This window comes from Pristiophorus japonicus, chromosome 3 (assembly GCF_044704955.1).
Source record: "Pristiophorus japonicus isolate sPriJap1 chromosome 3, sPriJap1.hap1, whole genome shotgun sequence".
Taxonomy (NCBI): domain Eukaryota; kingdom Metazoa; phylum Chordata; class Chondrichthyes; family Pristiophoridae; genus Pristiophorus; species Pristiophorus japonicus.
In genome coordinates, this window is record NC_091979.1 from 24,705,983 (window position 1) to 24,722,765 (window position 16,783).

The 16,783-nt window shown below is 50.6% G+C and overlaps 1 protein-coding gene and 1 long non-coding RNA gene across 3 annotated transcripts in view; one reads left to right on the top strand and one right to left on the bottom strand.

Moving 5' to 3' along the window:
• Positions 1 to 3,628, top strand: part of LOC139259689 (uncharacterized) — a 180,907-nt gene extending 177,279 nt beyond the window's left edge. For both annotated transcript variants that reach the window (XR_011592633.1, XR_011592632.1), the window contains exon 3: positions 3,548 to 3,628. This is a non-coding gene — a long non-coding RNA (uncharacterized lncRNA). The remainder of the gene's footprint in view (positions 1 to 3,547) is intronic.
• The window catches only part of adcy5 (adenylate cyclase 5), a 531,201-nt gene that overhangs the window by 264,105 nt on the left and 250,313 nt on the right, over positions 1 to 16,783 (bottom strand). The window lies entirely within an intron of this gene.

Below are 16,783 nucleotides of genomic sequence, written 5' to 3' on the forward strand. Positions count from 1 at the left end.
AGGCTGGGGAGAGAGAGAGAGACTGCGGGGGAGAGTGAGAGAGGCTGGGGGAGAGTGAGAGAGGCTGGAGGAGAGAGAGAGACTGGTGGGGAGAGTGAGAGAGGCTGGGAGAGAATGAGAGAGGCTGGAGGAGAAAGAGAGAGACTAGGGCAAGAGAGAGAGGCTGGGGGGAGAGAGAGAGGCTGGAGGAGAGAGAGAGAGGCTGGGGGGAGAGAGAGAGAGGCTGGGGGGAGAGAGAGAGAGACTGGGGGGAGAGAGAGAGAGACTGGGGGAGAGTGAGAGAGGCTGGGGGGAGAGTGAGAGAGGCTGGGGGGAGAGTGAGAGAGGCTGGGGTGAAAGTGAGAGAGGCTGGGGGGAGAGTGAGAGAGGCTGGGGGAGAGTGAGAGAGGCTGGGGGAGAGTGAGAGAGGCTGGGGGAGAGTGAGAGAGGCTGGGGGAGAGTGAGAGAGGCTGGGGGAGAGTGAGAGAGGCTGGGGGAGAGAGAGAGGCTGGGGGAGAGAGAGAGGCTGGGGAGGGAGAGAGAGAGGCTGGGGGAAAGTGAGAGAGGCTGGGGGAGAGTGAGAGAGGCTGGGGGAGAGTGTGAGAGGCTGGGGGAGAGTGAGAGAGGCTGGGGGAGAGTGAGAGAGGCTGGGGGAGAGTGAGAGAGGCTGGGGGAGAGTGAGAGAGAGGCTGGGGGAGAGAGAGAGAGAGGCTGGGGGAGAGAGAGAGAGGCTGCGGGGAGAGTGAGAGAGGCTGGGGGAGAGAGAGAGGCTGGGGGAGAGAGAGAGGCTGGGGGGAGAGTGAGAGAGACTGAGAGAGAGGCTGGGGGGAGAGTGAGAGAGGCTGGGGGAGAGAGAGGCTGGGGGGAGAGTGAGAGAGGTGGGGGAGAGTGAGAGAGGCGGGGGAGAGTGAGAGAGGCTGGGAGGTGGGTGGGGGGAGAGAGAGAGAGAGAGAGACACGGTTGGGGGGGAAGATGGATCACGTTTTTCCAACCCCTACAAGGGATATCGTTGTAGTGGATGATATCCAGAAGTCAGGACACTGTCAATATTCACTTCATACCCAATAAACCTGTTAACAATCCGTACACAATGTCTGCCCCATCTATGGGGGTGGGGTTTGCGGCGGGGGGGGATGGGGGCGGGGGTAGGATGCACTTGCACTAGGGTAAGGCACTTTGGCTGGGGGAGGGATGTACTTGGACCTGGGGAAGGCACTTTGGCTGACCCTTTGCTGTGTTCTGGGAGCTCCGTCCTCTGTCGCTTTCGGAAATCAAAGTGTTACAATTTGCAAAGTCAGCGAGACCTTGGGATGGGCGGATCCAGTTACACATTCCTGTCTAACTTCAGGGTGTGGCTTATCCTCCAAGGGGACCAATCATAGACAAAGGGTGGAGCATGGTGGCCATTTTTGCAGGAGAAATAAGTGCATCCTTTATATAGCGCCTTTCACAAGTGCTTTACAGCCAATCGAATATTTTTGGAGTGTAGTCACTGTTGTAATGTGGGAAACGTGGCAGCCAAACTGTCCACAGCAAGGTCCCACACACAGCAAGTGATAATGACCAGATTAACCAGTTTTTTTGCTATGTTGATTGAGGGATAAATATTGGCCAGGACACTGGAGATAACTCCCTTGCTCTTCTTCGAAATAGTGACCGTGGGATCTTTTCGGCCCACCTGAGGGATTAGACGGGGCCTCGGTTTACCGTCTCATCGAAAAGGCGGCAGCTCCGACAGTGCAGCGCTCCCTCAGCACTGCACTGGAGTGTCAGCCGAGATTTAGGTGCTCAAGTCCGTGGGAGTGGGGCTTTGAACCCAACGACCATGTGACTCAGAGGTGAGTGTGCTACTCACTGAGCCAGTGGCTGTCACTTGCAATAGCCTTTGGTCTCACGGCTCTTTGCGAGATCTGTCTGCAAAATAGTTGGCTTACGTGAGTCAGTACACTTCAAAGGAATTCGCTGTACATGATGCAGCTGGAGATATTTCTGAGAGAATTATAAATCGGCGGTGTGGCCAGACTTGGAATGGTGAGCACAGTTCTGGTCGCCGCAGTACCTGAAGGATATTGCAGCGATTGAAAGGATACAGGAGAGAGGAACCAGAACGATTGAGGGGATGGAGGGTTTGGATTACGAAGAGCGACTATGTAAATTGGGCAGGTTCTCACTGGGAAAGATATTTTGGGAGTCGATTTGACAGCTGGTTGTCCAGAACAGGAGAACCAGAGGACATGGCCCGCACCTGAAGGTGGGCTAAATTCAAAACTATATTTCGCTGAGCGAGTATTCAATCTGTGCAACAGGGTTCCTAGGGAGACTGGTGGAAACAGTTAGTAGCGATTCATTCGAATGCAAATTAGAGAGATTTCTTTCAGAAAATAACATTCTGGGATATGGTAATTTGAGACGTGACGTGGGCTGAGTGTAGCATGCTTGGGGAGAAATAGGTAACTTTTGTTCAATGGCTCCCACTGGGCTTTTCCTCGCCTCATGTCTCGGTCTGTTCTGGACCAATTGTTGCCGATTGGTTGCTGTAATTGGTCAGCAACTCCCATTCATCATCATCATCGGCAGTCCCTCGCAATCGAGGAAGACTTGCTTCCACTCTAAAAGTGAGTTCTCAGATGACTGAACAGTCCAATACGGGAATTACAGTCTCTGTCACAGGTGGGACAGACAGTGGCTGGAGGAAAGGGTGGGTGGGACTGGTTTGCCGTACGCTCCTTCCGCTGCCTGCGCTTGCTTTCTGCATGCTCTCGGCAACGAGACTCGAGGTGCTCAGCGCCCTCCCGGATGCACTTCCTCCACTTCGGGCGATCTTTGGCCAGGGACTCCCAGGTGTCGGTGGGGATGTCGCACTTTATCAAGGAGGCTTTGAGGGTGTCCTTGAAACGTTTCCTCTGCCCACTTGGGGCTCACTTGCTGTGTAGGAGTTCTGTGTAGAGCGCTTGCTTTGGGAGTCTCATGTCTGGCATGCGAACAATGTGGCCCGTCCAACGGAGCAGGTCGAGTGTGGTCAGTGCTTCGATGCTGGGGATGTTGACCTGATCGAGGACACTGATATTGGTGCGTCTGTCCTCCCAGGGGATTTGCAGGATTTTGAGGAGGCAGCGTTGGTGGTACTTCTCCAGTATTATTCTCCAGGATTATCGGCGTATGTTAACAACTTTCTCGCATTCTTCCCTCTGGTGACAGGTCTCAACACAAACCAGCTTCCGTTTAGGCCTTCACAAGCCTGTAGGTTCAAACAGAAAAGTGGGAAATCTTTGTACTGCTAGGTCCCTGTGTACAAGTCACATCCACATATAAATCGCTCTCCTTTGGGAACATAAATAGAAAATAGTCACTAATAAACCCTATAAGGAATTTAGGAGGAAACGTCTTCACTCAGAAAGTGGAACTCACTACCACAGGGAGTGGTTAAGGTGAATAGTAAATAGTATAGATGCTCGATAAACACATGAGGGAGAAAGGAATAGAAGGATAGGGTGAGATGAAGTAAGACGGAAGGAGGCTGATATGGAGCATAAACACCAATAAACATGCTTTTTTAATTCAATTACAGGATGTGGGCATTGCTGACAAGGCCAGAAGTTATTGCCCATCCTGCCATTGAGTGTCTGGAATCACATTCCGGCCAGACCAGGTAAGGGCAGCAGATTTCCTTCTCTGAAGGATATTGGTGAACCAGATGGTATTTTACTTCAATCTAGTAGTTTCATGGTCACCATTACTGATACTAACTTTTTGTTCCAGATTTATTTAATTAACTGAATTTAAATTCCCCAGCTGCCATGGTGGGGAAAGAATTTATATCTCCGGATTATTAGCGCAGGTCTCTGGATTACAGACCAGTAACATAACCACTATGCTATCGTACCCTGGTCTGGTTTGGTGGTTTGTAGCCTACATCAAGTTATCTACTGCCACATCAGCCTTCAACCCTGGTAGCTCATCTTTAAATGCTTCTGAATGGCCTGTTTCTGTGACGTAAAATGCTATGCAATTCTATGTCATCATCATCATAGGCCGTCCCTCGTATCGAGGATGACTTGCTTCCATGCCAAAAAGGGATGAGTTCACAGGGATGAAGGACCTAATATTCCAGGTCCTGAACTACATGTTGAAGGGTGGAGGATGCCTGTGCGTGGATCTTTTTAACGTGTGGTGGCCGTTGCACACCAGCCACCACACGGGTTTGACAGAGCTAGGTCTTGTTCCAGCGGCAAGGATTAACCAAGACGACCGGAGACCAGCTCTGCTGCACGGGCCTAGTGCGCGCACATATCGCACAGTGTGGGCTGGGCCCGTGCTGCCTCTGGGCCCTCGTCTCTTCTGGGCCCCGGACTCACGTTGCTCCACGATCACTCACCGCTCCTTCGCCCCGACATCGCCGCTCTTGTTGTACCTTCCCACGCTCCAATCAGCGACCTGGGGTATGGTGACGTCCAAGCCCAGTCGCCCTCTTCGCTGCCGTCGGCCTCCTGCACCAGCTCGCGCTGTACCTTGCAGTGGTGTGCCGCCATGCTTCTCCTTTTATGGCCCTGACCTGCCGCTGATGGTCACTCGCAGGTTGGGGCCGCCACGCTTCTCCTGAATAGGATTTTGACTTATTCACCAGATTTAACGGGATTTAATATCCGCAATACCTAACCCCCTTTTGGAGTTACCTTTACCTTTAATGCATTGATAATGAGCGCTCCCAGGAGGCTATGATGGAACACAGGAGAGAGACCTCATTAAGGGCCTTGGTTGGTGGACAGTGACGCATGCACTAAGCTGGGGCACGTTAGCTTGTCTTAGTGACGGAGGCGAGGGGGAAGTTTAACCACACACTGACAGCAACTACAGCAACCCAACAGGGAATTCAGGAGAAACTTCTTTATCTAGAGAGTGGTTAGAGTATGGAGCTCACTTGTCCAGCCGTGGCTCAGTGGGCAGCACACTCGCCTCGGAGTCAGTAGGTTCAGGGACTTGAGCGCACAAATCTCGGCTGACACTCCAGTGCAGTGCTGGGTAGACATTTAGCAGTGGAGTTATTCCCCGCTGTCGTGGCCAATATTTATCCCTCAATCAACGTAACAAAAAACAGATTATCCAGTCATTATCACATATTATCACATTGCTGTGTGTGGGAGCTTGCTGTGCACGAATTGGCTGCCACGTTTCCTACATTACAACAGTGACTACACTCCAAAAGTACTTCATTGGCTGTAAAGCGCTTTGGGAAGTCTGGTGGTCGTGAAAGGCGCTATATAAATGCAAGTCTTTCTCTCTTTCTATGAGGCGAATAGCACAGATGCATTTAAGGGGAAGCTACATAAACACGGAAGGGGAAGGGAATGGAGGGTTATGGTGACAGGGCATGATGAAGTAGGAGTGGCAGGAGGCTCAGGTGGAGCACAAACATCAGCACGGACTCAGTGGGCCGAATGGCCTGTGTCTGTGCTGCACATTCTAGGAACACAAGCGATGGACACACTTTGACAGACGATGCTGTTTCGCTGCCCGGAATCGATTCAAGAAACCGCAAACTTCAATTAACTGCAAAAACTGGCAACATTAAGGGCCCTGTCAAAGCACAAAAGGAACCTCCCCAAAAAACCAATGCTGCCAAGAAAAGAAGTCCGCTAAGGACTAGTTAATGACCGCTGGCAGAACACCCAGGCCACGGATTGTTATTAATTCAACTGTCAACTTTGTTCTAGTGTCACTTAATCAATGCCCACGCTGTGAATCAATTCAGTGCCCCGATTGTTGACTGGCGTGTTTCCTTCCTGCCTTGTGATAGTAGGAGCTGCCTCAGACACAGCAACCAATCCCGAACATTGGCCAGTATTTTTGTTATTATTCATTCTCAGGACATGGGCGTTTATTGCCCATAAAGACTTGGATTTATATAGCACCTTTCACAACCACCGGATGTCTCGAAACGCTTCACAGTCAATGAAGTACTTTTTGGAGTGTAGTCACATGTTGTAATGTGGGAAACGCGGCAGCCAATTTGCACACAGCAAGCTCCCACACACAGCAATGTGACAATGACCAGATAATCTGTTTTTTTTGGTTATGTCGATTGAGGGATAAATATTGGGCAGGACACCGGGGATAACTCCCCCTGCTCTTCTTCGAAATAGGGCCGTGGGATCTTTTATGTCCAACTGAGAGAGCAGACGGGGCCTCGGTTTAACGTTTCACCCAAAAGAAGGCACCTTTGACAGTGCAGCACTCCCTCAGCACTGCACTGGAGTTTCAACTTAGAATTTTTGTGCTCAAGTACCTGGAGTGGAACTTGAACACACAACCTTCTGACTCAGAGGTGAGAGTACTACCCACTGAGCCACAGTCGACACAGCCCCTAATTGCCCTTGAGAAGGTGGTGGTGAGCCGCCTTCTTGAACTGCTGCAGTCCATGTAGTGAAGGTACTCCCACAGTGCTGTTAGGGAGCGAGTTTGAGGATTTTGACCCAGTGACGATGAAAGAACGGCTGATATATGTCGAAGACAGGATGGTGTGTGACTTGGAGGGGAACTTGGAGGTGATGGTGTTCCCATGCGCCTGCTGCCCTTGTCCTTCTAGGTGGAAGAGGTCGCGGGTTTGGTAGGTGCGTTCAAAGAAGCCTTGGCGAGTTGCTGCAGTGCATCTTGTAGATGGTACACACTGCAGCCACGGTGCACCGGTGGTGGAGGGAGTGAATGTTTAAGGTGGGGAATGGGGTGCCAAACAAGCGGGCTGCTTTGTCCTGGATGGTGTCGAGCTTCTTGAGTGTTGTTGGAGCTGCACTCATCCAGGCAAGTGGAGAGTATTCCATCGCACTCCTGACTTGTGCCTTGAAGGTGGTGGAAAGGCTTTGGGGGGTCAGGAGGTGAGACACTCGCCGCAGAATACCCAGCCTCTGACTTGTTCCATTTATGCGTGCCACTTTTTGCACTTCAAACACCTCCAGTGCCAGCACTGTGTGGCATCAGTGCCATCGAGATCCATATCAAGATGTGCTTTCCACTACTTCACCACCCCACATACGTAAATAGCCACCTCCTATGCCAAGAGCCAACACAAACCACCATGTTCTTTTTTATGGCTGTGACTGAGCATTCCTATACAGACCAGCAATGCTGTTTCTATTTATTACTAACTCACACCAAGTCCCGCTCACCCATCACCCCTGTGCTGGCTCCCGGTTAAGCAACGCCTTGATTTCAAAATTCTCATCTTTATTTTCAAATCCCTCTATGGCTTCGCCTCTCCCTATCTCTGTAATCTCCTCCAGCCCCACAACACCCCCCCCCCCACCCAAGATGCCTGCGCTCCTCTAATTCTGCCCTCTTGAGCATCCCTGATTATAATCGCTCAACCATTGGTGGCCGTGCCTTCTGTTGCCTGGGCCCTAAACTCTGGAACTCCCTGCCTAAACCTCTCTAGCTCTCTCTTCTCCTTGAAAACACTCCTTAAAACCTACCTCTTTGACCAAGCTTTTGGTCACCTGTCCTGATTTCTTCTTATGTGACTCGGTGTCAAAATTTTTGTCTCATAACACTCCTGCGGAGCGCCTCGGGACATTTCACGACGTTAAAGGCGCTATATAAATACAAGTTGTTGTTACATTGTTGCCTTTACAGACCTTGTGCCCACATAGAGAGGGTCGATAGCGGGAGAGTTAGAGCGTCATTGCACTATTTAGGCAACTGCAGTTCTTCTGGTCTTGCTGCTGTCAATCCATCACAATCCATCACACCGTGTAATCATTTCGGCCCAAGTTGAATCATTTTGGCTATGAGGAAAGATTGGAGATGCTGGGTCTGCTTTCTTTGGAACAGAGGGGACACTTGATTGCGGTGTATAAAATTATGAGGGCCCTAGATAGAGTGGATAGGAAGGATCTGGTTCCCTTGGCAGACACCCAGGGGCCATAGATTTAAAGTAATTGGGTGGAGGTTTAGAGGGGATTTGCGGGGAAATTTCTTCAACCAGAGGGTGATGGGGGTCTGGAACTCACTGCCTGAAAGGGTGGTAGAGGCAGAAATCCTCACCACATTTAAAAAATACTTGAATGTGCAATTGAAGTACCATAACCAACAAGGCTACGGACCAAGAGCTGGAAAGTGGGATTATGCTGGATAGCTCTTTGTCGGCCGGTGCAGACACGAAATGGCCTTTGATTTTATGATTCTACTTGTGTCAATTCAGTTAGTGTAACGTAAATGTGTCATCAAATGTACCAACATATATGGACTCCATATACATACACACAACATATGTACAACTGTAATTCCCGTATTGGACTGTTCAGCCACCTAAAACTCATTTTTAGAGTGGAAGCAAGTCTTCCTCGATTTTGAGGGACTGCCTATGACGATGATGACAAACATTAATATAGACAAACATGCACACACACATATATATACATATATCGTCATCATCATCATCATAGGCAGTCCTTCGTATTGAGGATGACTTGCTTCCACGCCAAAAAAGGATGAGTTCACAGGTGTTTCAATGAAGGACCTAATATTCCTGGTCCTGAACTACATGTTGAAGGGTGGAAGATGCCTGTGCGTGGATTTTTTTAACGTGTGGTGGCCGTTGCACACCAGCCACCACACGGGCTTGACAGAGCTAGGTCTTGGTCCAGTGACAAGGATTAACCAAGATGATTGGAGACCAGCTCTGCTGCACGGACCTAGTGCGCGCACATATCGCAGTGTGGGCTGGGCCCGTGCTGCCCCTGGGTCCCTGGCCCCGAACTCACGCCTCCCCTGGGCCCCGATCATGTCCCTCCACAGCATGGGGAAAAAGGCTACATACAGAATTCAGGGCGAGACATACATACAACAGAAAGAAACACTTGCATTTATATAGCGGCTGTCACGACCACCGGGCCTGCTTTTAACAGGCGTCAGAATTTCAAGCGCATTCACTGAGCAAACAGCCCAACTTGCCACTTGCGAACGACCTTCTTGACAGATCGCAAGTCGTGGCTTTCGGCGCGTGTGCTCAGCGCGCGCCTAAACCCGGTACTTGCGGTGCCCCTGCCGCGGCGTGCGCACCTCGTCCGTGCCGGTAGGGAGCCACAGGTTCAGCCCCGTAAGCTACAAACCGGAGCAGTGTCCTGCTAACCAAAGTGCTAGTCACAGCTTCGCTCCTGCTGAACATCATCGTCATAGACAGTCCCTCGGAATCGAGGAAGACTTGCTTCCACTCTAAAAGTGAGTTCTCAGGTGACTGAACAGTCCAATCCAGGAATTACAGTCTCTGTCACAGGTGGGACAGACAATCGTTGAAGGAAAGGGTGGGTGGGGAGTCTGTTTTGCGCATGTTCCTTCCGCTGCCTGCGCTTGTTTTCTGCATGCTCTCGGCGACGAGACTCGAGGTGCTCAGCGCCCTCCCGGATGCTCTTCCTCTAGTTTGGGCGGTCTTTGGCCAGGGACTCCCAGGTGTCAGTGGGGATGTTGCATTTTATCAAGGAGGCTTTGAGGGTGTCCTTGAAACGTTTCCTCTGCCCACCTGGGGCTCGCTTGCCATGTAGCAGTTCCGAGTAGAGCGCTTGCTTTGGGAGTCTCGTGTCAGGCATGCGGACAATGTGGCCCGCCCAACGGAAAAGCTAAATAAGCACATGAGGGAGAAAGGAGTAGAAGGATAAGGTGATAGGGTGAGATGGAGAAGGGTGGGAGGAGGCTCGCGTGGAGCACCAACACTGGCACTGACCTGTTGGGCTGAATGGCCTGTTCTGTGCTATAAATAGTGTTTAATACTTTGTAATGAAATCTTTCAGCCGGGAGTCTTCTTCTGAGGCTGGGATAAAGGCCCATAATTAAGAGTAGGTAGGGAGTCTCGCAAGTCTGGCTCTGCGTTGATCTGTCTGAGCTGGGAGTGCTTGTTGCTGGCACTGAGAGCTGTTGTAACTGTGCGTTGTGTTGATTAGTGAGCCAGTGATAAGAGTGGTAAAAGCCACAAGAGCTACAAATGGGCCTTCTGTTTAATGAAATCATTGTGACCTGCTGCGTTAATTAGAAAAATTTACATCCCTAGTTGCAAAGGCTGTGATTTAGCCTCACGCCTCACAGGAAGAACTGACTGTAGGCCCTTGACTAATGAGAACCTTTGACCAACACCACACAATAATAATTAAAATGAAAAGTACTGGAGATGAGGGGGTTGATTTATGAAGAGAGGTTGAGCAGGTTGGGACTATACTCATTGGAGCTCAGAAGAATGAGAGGTGATCTTATCGAAACATATAAGATAATGAGGGGGCTCGACAAGGTGGATGCAGAGAGGATATTCCCACTCATAGGGGAAACTAAAACTAAGGGACATAGTCTCAGAATAAGGGGCCGCCCATTTAAAACTGAGATGAGGAGAAATTTCTTCTCTCAGAGGGTCGGAAATCTGTGGAATTCTCTGCCCCAGTGAGCTGTGGAGGCTGGGTCATTGATTATATGTAAGGCGATAGACAGTTTTTTGAGTGATAAGGGGGTGAAGGGTTATGGGGAGCGGGCGGGGAAGTGGAGCTGAGTCCATGACCAGATCAGCCATGATCTTATTAAATGGCGGAGCAAGCTCGAGGGGCCAAATGGTCTACCTCTGCTCCTATTTCTTATGTTCTTCCGTTCTTCTGTTCTCTTAAAGGGGTCTATCCGTAGTGGAAAAGTTATTTGATTTTGTTTGGGGAAGAATAGGTGGAGGAGCTGTGTATAACTGTCTTGAAACATTGGGCTGGATTTTTGGCTTTGCCCATTTCGGGCGGTGGGGCGGTAAAGTTTGTGCCCGGGAACAGTTTGCGCCTCAGTCACCAAAATTGAGCAGCTGGGCCCTGAGTGTGGGGCGAAGCGCTAATGGAGGCGATGCCCACCTCTCTCAGGGCGCTTGGCCGGCTGAGCATGGGAAAATCCTGAGCTAAACAGCCAGCCTGGGAGCGCCCTGAGGGAGGCCTGGGGAGAAAAAAAAAAACTGAAAAAACCACCAAAAACATTCCCAGTAAATAACTCACGCCACCACAACATAAATCGTAAAAAATTCAAATAAAACACAATCACACTTACCTGAGGTGGACATTACTGACCTCACTACAGCCGCTACAGCTTAGACTGCCCACTTTCACAGGCGGTCCCACCAGGGGGCGCTACGGGTCGGGCAGGAGCCATAAACCGAGCCGGTGTCGCAACCAGGGGCCTTGCACACCGACTCGCCTCTCTCGGGCGGTAATGCTCCTCGCCCCGCCGAAACCGGCCCCGAAAACCCCGGCAGGGTGCTGGAAGCTGGCCGTCCGCCCAGAAGAGCTCATCGCCATTGCTGCACTTACATCGAAACATAGGAACATAGAAAATAGGTGCAGGAGTAGGCCATTCGGCCCTCGAGCCTGCACCACCATTCAATATGATCATGGCCGATCATGCAACTTCAGTACCCCATTCCTGCTTTCTCTCCATACCCTTTGACCCCTTTAGCCGTAAGGGCCACATCTAACTCCCTTTTGAATATATCCAACGAACTGGCCTCAACAACTTTCTGTGGTAGAGAATTTCACAGGTTCACAATTCTCTGGGTGAAAAAGTTCCTCATCTCGGTCCTAACTGGCTTACCTCTTATCCTTAGACTGTGACCCCTGGTTCTGGACATCCCCAACATCGGGAACATTCTTCCTGCATCTAACCTGCCCAATCCCGTCAGAATGTTATATGTTTCCATGAGATCCCCTCTCATTCTTCTAAATTTCAGTGAATTTGCGCTTTGAGACGTCCGGTGGTCGTGAAAGGCACTAAATAAATCTTCGGGCTGGATTTTCGGTTGAGGGTTTTTGAGGCGGTAATGTCGCGTGGTGGATAAATTTCGCGCCGGGAAATTTAGCAGCAGCGACCTGAGAGTGGAGTGGAGCGCTACGAGAGGCGTTCCACACCTCACTTAGGGCGCTAGGCCGCGTGAGCAACCGAACATCCCGTGCTAAAGAGCCGGCCTCGGAGCACCCTGAGAGAGACCTCCCTGGAAAAAAACCCACCAAAAACATGTCCAATATATTTGTTATGTATTGTCCATGTACATTAAATGTATAGTTACAATGGTGCGCCACAAGGGGTATTGTGGTGGGAGACCCGAAAGTACCTGTGAGACAGAGTATAAAAGGCTGACCACCACACCTGAGAGGCACTCTGGAGTTACACAATAAAGGACCAAGGTCACAGCAGTTACTACAACACCAGACTGTGTGGAGTCAGTGATTTGAGTGCTACATACATCACATTGGCGACGAGGACACGGATGAGCTCTTCACGCAACCATGGCTACTCTGGGCTCCCTAAAGGATTTTACAGCGGGTAATGACTGGGATGCATTTACGGAAAGGCTCGAGTATTATTTTATAGCAAACGACCTGATGGGGGACACAAACGCACTGATAGAGAAGCGTAAGGCGATATTGCTGTCCAGTTGTGGCGAGGAGGTTTACTGTCTCGTCAGGGATTTTCTGGCACCTGCGAGCGTCAAGGACAAGTCATGTGAGCAGCTGATTAAACTCATTCGTAACCAACTGAAACCGAAGGAGAGCATCCTCACGGCCCGGCACAAATTCTACCACCACTGTAGACCTGAGGGCCAGGATGTCACCAATTATGCTGCGGACATCAGGAGACTTGTGGTGCCGTGCGATTTTGGCACACACCTTGACGAGGTGCTGTGAGACGTCTTTGTTATGGGGATTGGCCATGAGGGTCTCCTTCACAAGCTGCTATCTACTGAACCTACAGTCAGCCTGCAGCAAGCCATCAACATCAGCCGGGCATTTATGACCTTGACTTGCAGCACCAGGCAGATGATCCACACAGTCTCGAACTCGGCAGGTACTATTCACAGGGTAGCGCCCGTCACGGACAAAACTGCAGAACGTGGCTCTGCCCGGGGCAGAGAGCACGGACCTCAGGGTCCTGGAACTCAAGAGTCCGCCGAGGGGGGCTAACCGAGTAGCACCATGCTGGCGCTGTGGAGGAAGCCATGGGGCTCACCGGTGCAGGTTTGCGGAGGATACGTGCAATACCTGCCGCACGAAAGGCCACCTTCAGCGTACGTGCAAAAGAAACACGACTCACCGTGTGGCTGAGGAGATGGTAGATGATCTGCTATCCAGCGAGGAGCATTGCAGTTTGGCTCGACGGGCATCCCAGCCCCAGGTAGAAGATGATGCGTTGGGACTGTATACGTGTACCGACGATTCGGCCCCATGATTATGGAAGTCAAGAATAACGGAGTCCCGGTGAGTATGGAAGTGGACACGGGGTCGGGTCAGTCGCTGATGAGTCAGGAAACTGTTGATAAACTGTGGGACGACCCAGCTGCACGACCCAAGCTGGTCCCGGTCACGGCGAAGCTGCGTACCTACACCGTGGAACTGATACCTGTTCTTGGCAGAGCGGAGGTGCAGGTATCCCACGGGGGCGAGACGCACGGTTTACCTTTGTGGATCATTGCAGGCGATGGGCCGACGCTACTCGGCAGGAGATGGATGGGGAAGGTCCGTGGGAGCTGGGAAGACTTCATTCCTCCCCCCGTGTTCACAGGCAGAGCAGGCCTCCACCTTCGGATCGGATGGCAGTGAAGGAAGCTTGTGTGTGGGGTTGGGCAGAGCAGCGGTGGCCGTCGACTCCCCCCTTGCAAAGTCTGAGAGTGAGAAAGAGGCGCTGGAACCAGCAGCAGCACCGACCGAGCTGGAGAAGAGGGAGGGAGAGCAGGCAGCAGCTCGGTGGATTTCTGGTAGCGGCGGATCTCCCTCAGAGGCACAGTGCCGGGTCTGTAGCGATGAGGCTTCTTCACTCCGCCCGTGGCCGGAGCACTCTTCCGGGCCGCTTTAGTCGCAAGCTGTTTGCGGGGCGAGAGAGAGGGAGAGCAGGCAGCAGCACAGCGAATTCGGGGCAGCAGAGTTCTGCAGAGAGAAGCAGGCAGGCCACCTAAAATGGCGACGCCCAGTAGAAACCTCGTGGAAAAATCAAAATGGCGTCTTAAAAGGGAAATGTACCCGGGAGTCTTAACGGGGCCTTACGCCGTTGGCGGTCCCCACAAAGAGACTTTTGTAAGAGCAAGAGTGAGTCAAAGATGATTACTGTGATTTGTATGATGACGTGATTTATGAGCAGAGTTAATATTTTGATGCTAAAATGATTACTGTGATTAAAATGACTGAGATGAGTGGTGAAAGGAGATAATATCAGAATTCACAGTTAAAAGGGTTAATGGATCTGTGACTAACATGACTAATGGTTTAATGCGATTTCTGATTTTAAGTGATTTATGCAATTGTTCAGCGGCTGCAGACAAGCCGCAAAAGGCAACTATTTTCTGAGAACAGAGGCAACGCACCAGTTGCCATACCCTGTCTCAGTGCAGCCCATTACCTCGGGCAAAAAGGGGCTTTATGCCACCACCATACCTCACTCAGTGGAGTGAGATTTAATAACTATTCACTGTACCTGCAACCTTTTGATATAACTCTTCAATGCATACTAATGTACTGTCCATGTGTGCCTGCTTTCTACTGGAGATTATGTTTGTGTACTTGTATCACCCATGTAAGGACTGCAAATAGCACTTGCTTGCACCAGATGGCAAGCATAATCTCGACATGGGGGGGAAGAGGGAAGTGGATGGTCATCGACTCACACTCACAAATCAACCAGGCCGAGGTTACCGGCAATTTGCTTTTGGAACTGTGGGGGGGGGGGGGGCGGAGTGTGATGTTATGTCTTGTCCATGTACATTAAATGTCTAGTTACAATGTTGCGCCACAAGGGGCGCTGTGGTGGGAGACCCGAAAGTACCTGCGAGACAGAGTATAAAAGGCTGACCACCACACCTGAGGGGCACTCTGGAGTTACACAATAAAGGACCAAGGTCACAGCAGTTACTACAACAGCAGACTGTGTGGGGTCAGTGATTTGAGTGCTACATACATCACAATATTGCTCACCCCAAATAAAGATAAATCGCAAAAAGAAAACCAAAAAAAAAAACAATCGCACTTACCTCATGCAGTCATTCATTCCCTCACCGCTGCCAGTATAGCTCTGACCACCTGCTTTCTCGGACGGGGTTGGCTACGGGGCGCTACGCAGAATAAATTTTGAGGTGGGGACGATGCCGGGGACGTTGTACGCCGGCGTGACGCTCCCGGGCGGTACTGCTCAGTGTCACCGCAAAACTAGCACCAAATTTCCCAGCGGGCTGCTGGAAGGTGACAAGCATTTCGAGGGTCATCACTGCCCTCCGGGGCACCAACACAGGCGGCAATCCAAAGAAAATCCAGCCTCAAGTCTTTCTTTCTTTCCCGACAGTGCAGCACTCCGCTGAGAACCAGCCTTGATTTTGTACTGAAGACTCTTGGCATAGGGCTTGAACTTTGCAACCTCTGCAACCTTTGCAACCACGGGTGAGGGTGCTACCCACTGGGCTCTGACTGAGTCCCAGGGTTTAGGCAGGGAATGTAAGAGAAAATGATATATGCCAACTGAGTTTGCATCATCGTGCTGTGTCTCTGGACTTCAAGGTTGATTTATAAACGGGCTGAGCTGAAATTGATTAAATGGATTGTCAATTTGATCTGCAATGATCTGGCTGCTTATACACTTTGTCCAACTCAATTTGTGGGGAGCGAGTTAAATTGTACAACAAAATATTACAAAGTGTTTACAGGTCTGCAACAGGCCATTCGGCCCAACTGGTTTATGCTCCCCACACACCTCCTCCCACTTCTCGTCATCTAACCGCACCCCCCGCCCCGGCCCCCCACCCATATTGTATTTCCTTCCTGGGTTCTTTGCTTAAGAATTCGTAGCAACTTGTTGCTATTAAGAACTAGCTGGTTTATTAACAAGGGTTTAACAATCACACCACACATTACCAGTTCGTCCACTAGGCCCACAACTGCATACCTCATAGAAACATAGAAACATAGAAACATAGAAAATAGGTGCAGGAGTAGGCCATTCGGCCCTTCTAGCCTGCACCGCCATTCAATGAGTTCGTGGCTGAACATGCAACCTCAGTACTCCATTCCTGCTTTCTCGCCATACCCCTTGATCCCCCTAGTAGTAAGGACTTCATCTAACTCCTTCTTGAATATATTTAGTGAATTGGCCTCAACAACTTTCTGTGGTAGAGAATTCCACAGGTTCACCACTCTCTGGGTGAAGAAGTTTCTCCTCATCTCGGTCCTAAATGGCTTACCCCTTATCCTTAGACTATGACCCCTGGTTCTGGACTTTCCCAATATTGGGAACATTCTTCCTGCATCTAACCTGTCTGAACCCATCAGAATTTTAAACGTCTCTATGAGGTCCCCTCTCATTCTTCTGAACTCCAGTGAATACAAGCCCAGTTGATCCAGTCTTTCTTGACAGGTCAGTCCCGCCATCCCGGGAATCAGTCTGGTGAACCTTTGCTGCACTCCCTCAATAGCAAGAATGTCCTTCCTCAAGTTAGGAGACCAAAACTGTACACAATACTCCAGGTGTGGCCTCACCAAGGCCCTGTACAACTGTAGCAACACCTCCCTGCCCCTGTACTCAAATCCCCTCGCTATGAAGGCCAACATGCCATTTGCTTTCTTAAACGCCTGCTGTACCTGCATGCCAACCTTCAATGACTGATGTACCATGACACCCAGGTCTCGTTGCACCTCCCCTTTTCCTAATCTGTCACCATTCAGATAATAGTCTGTCTCTCTGTTTTTACCACCAAAGTGGATAACCTCACATTTATCCACATTATACTGCATCTGCCATGCATTTGCCCACTCACCTAACCTATCCAAGTCACTGC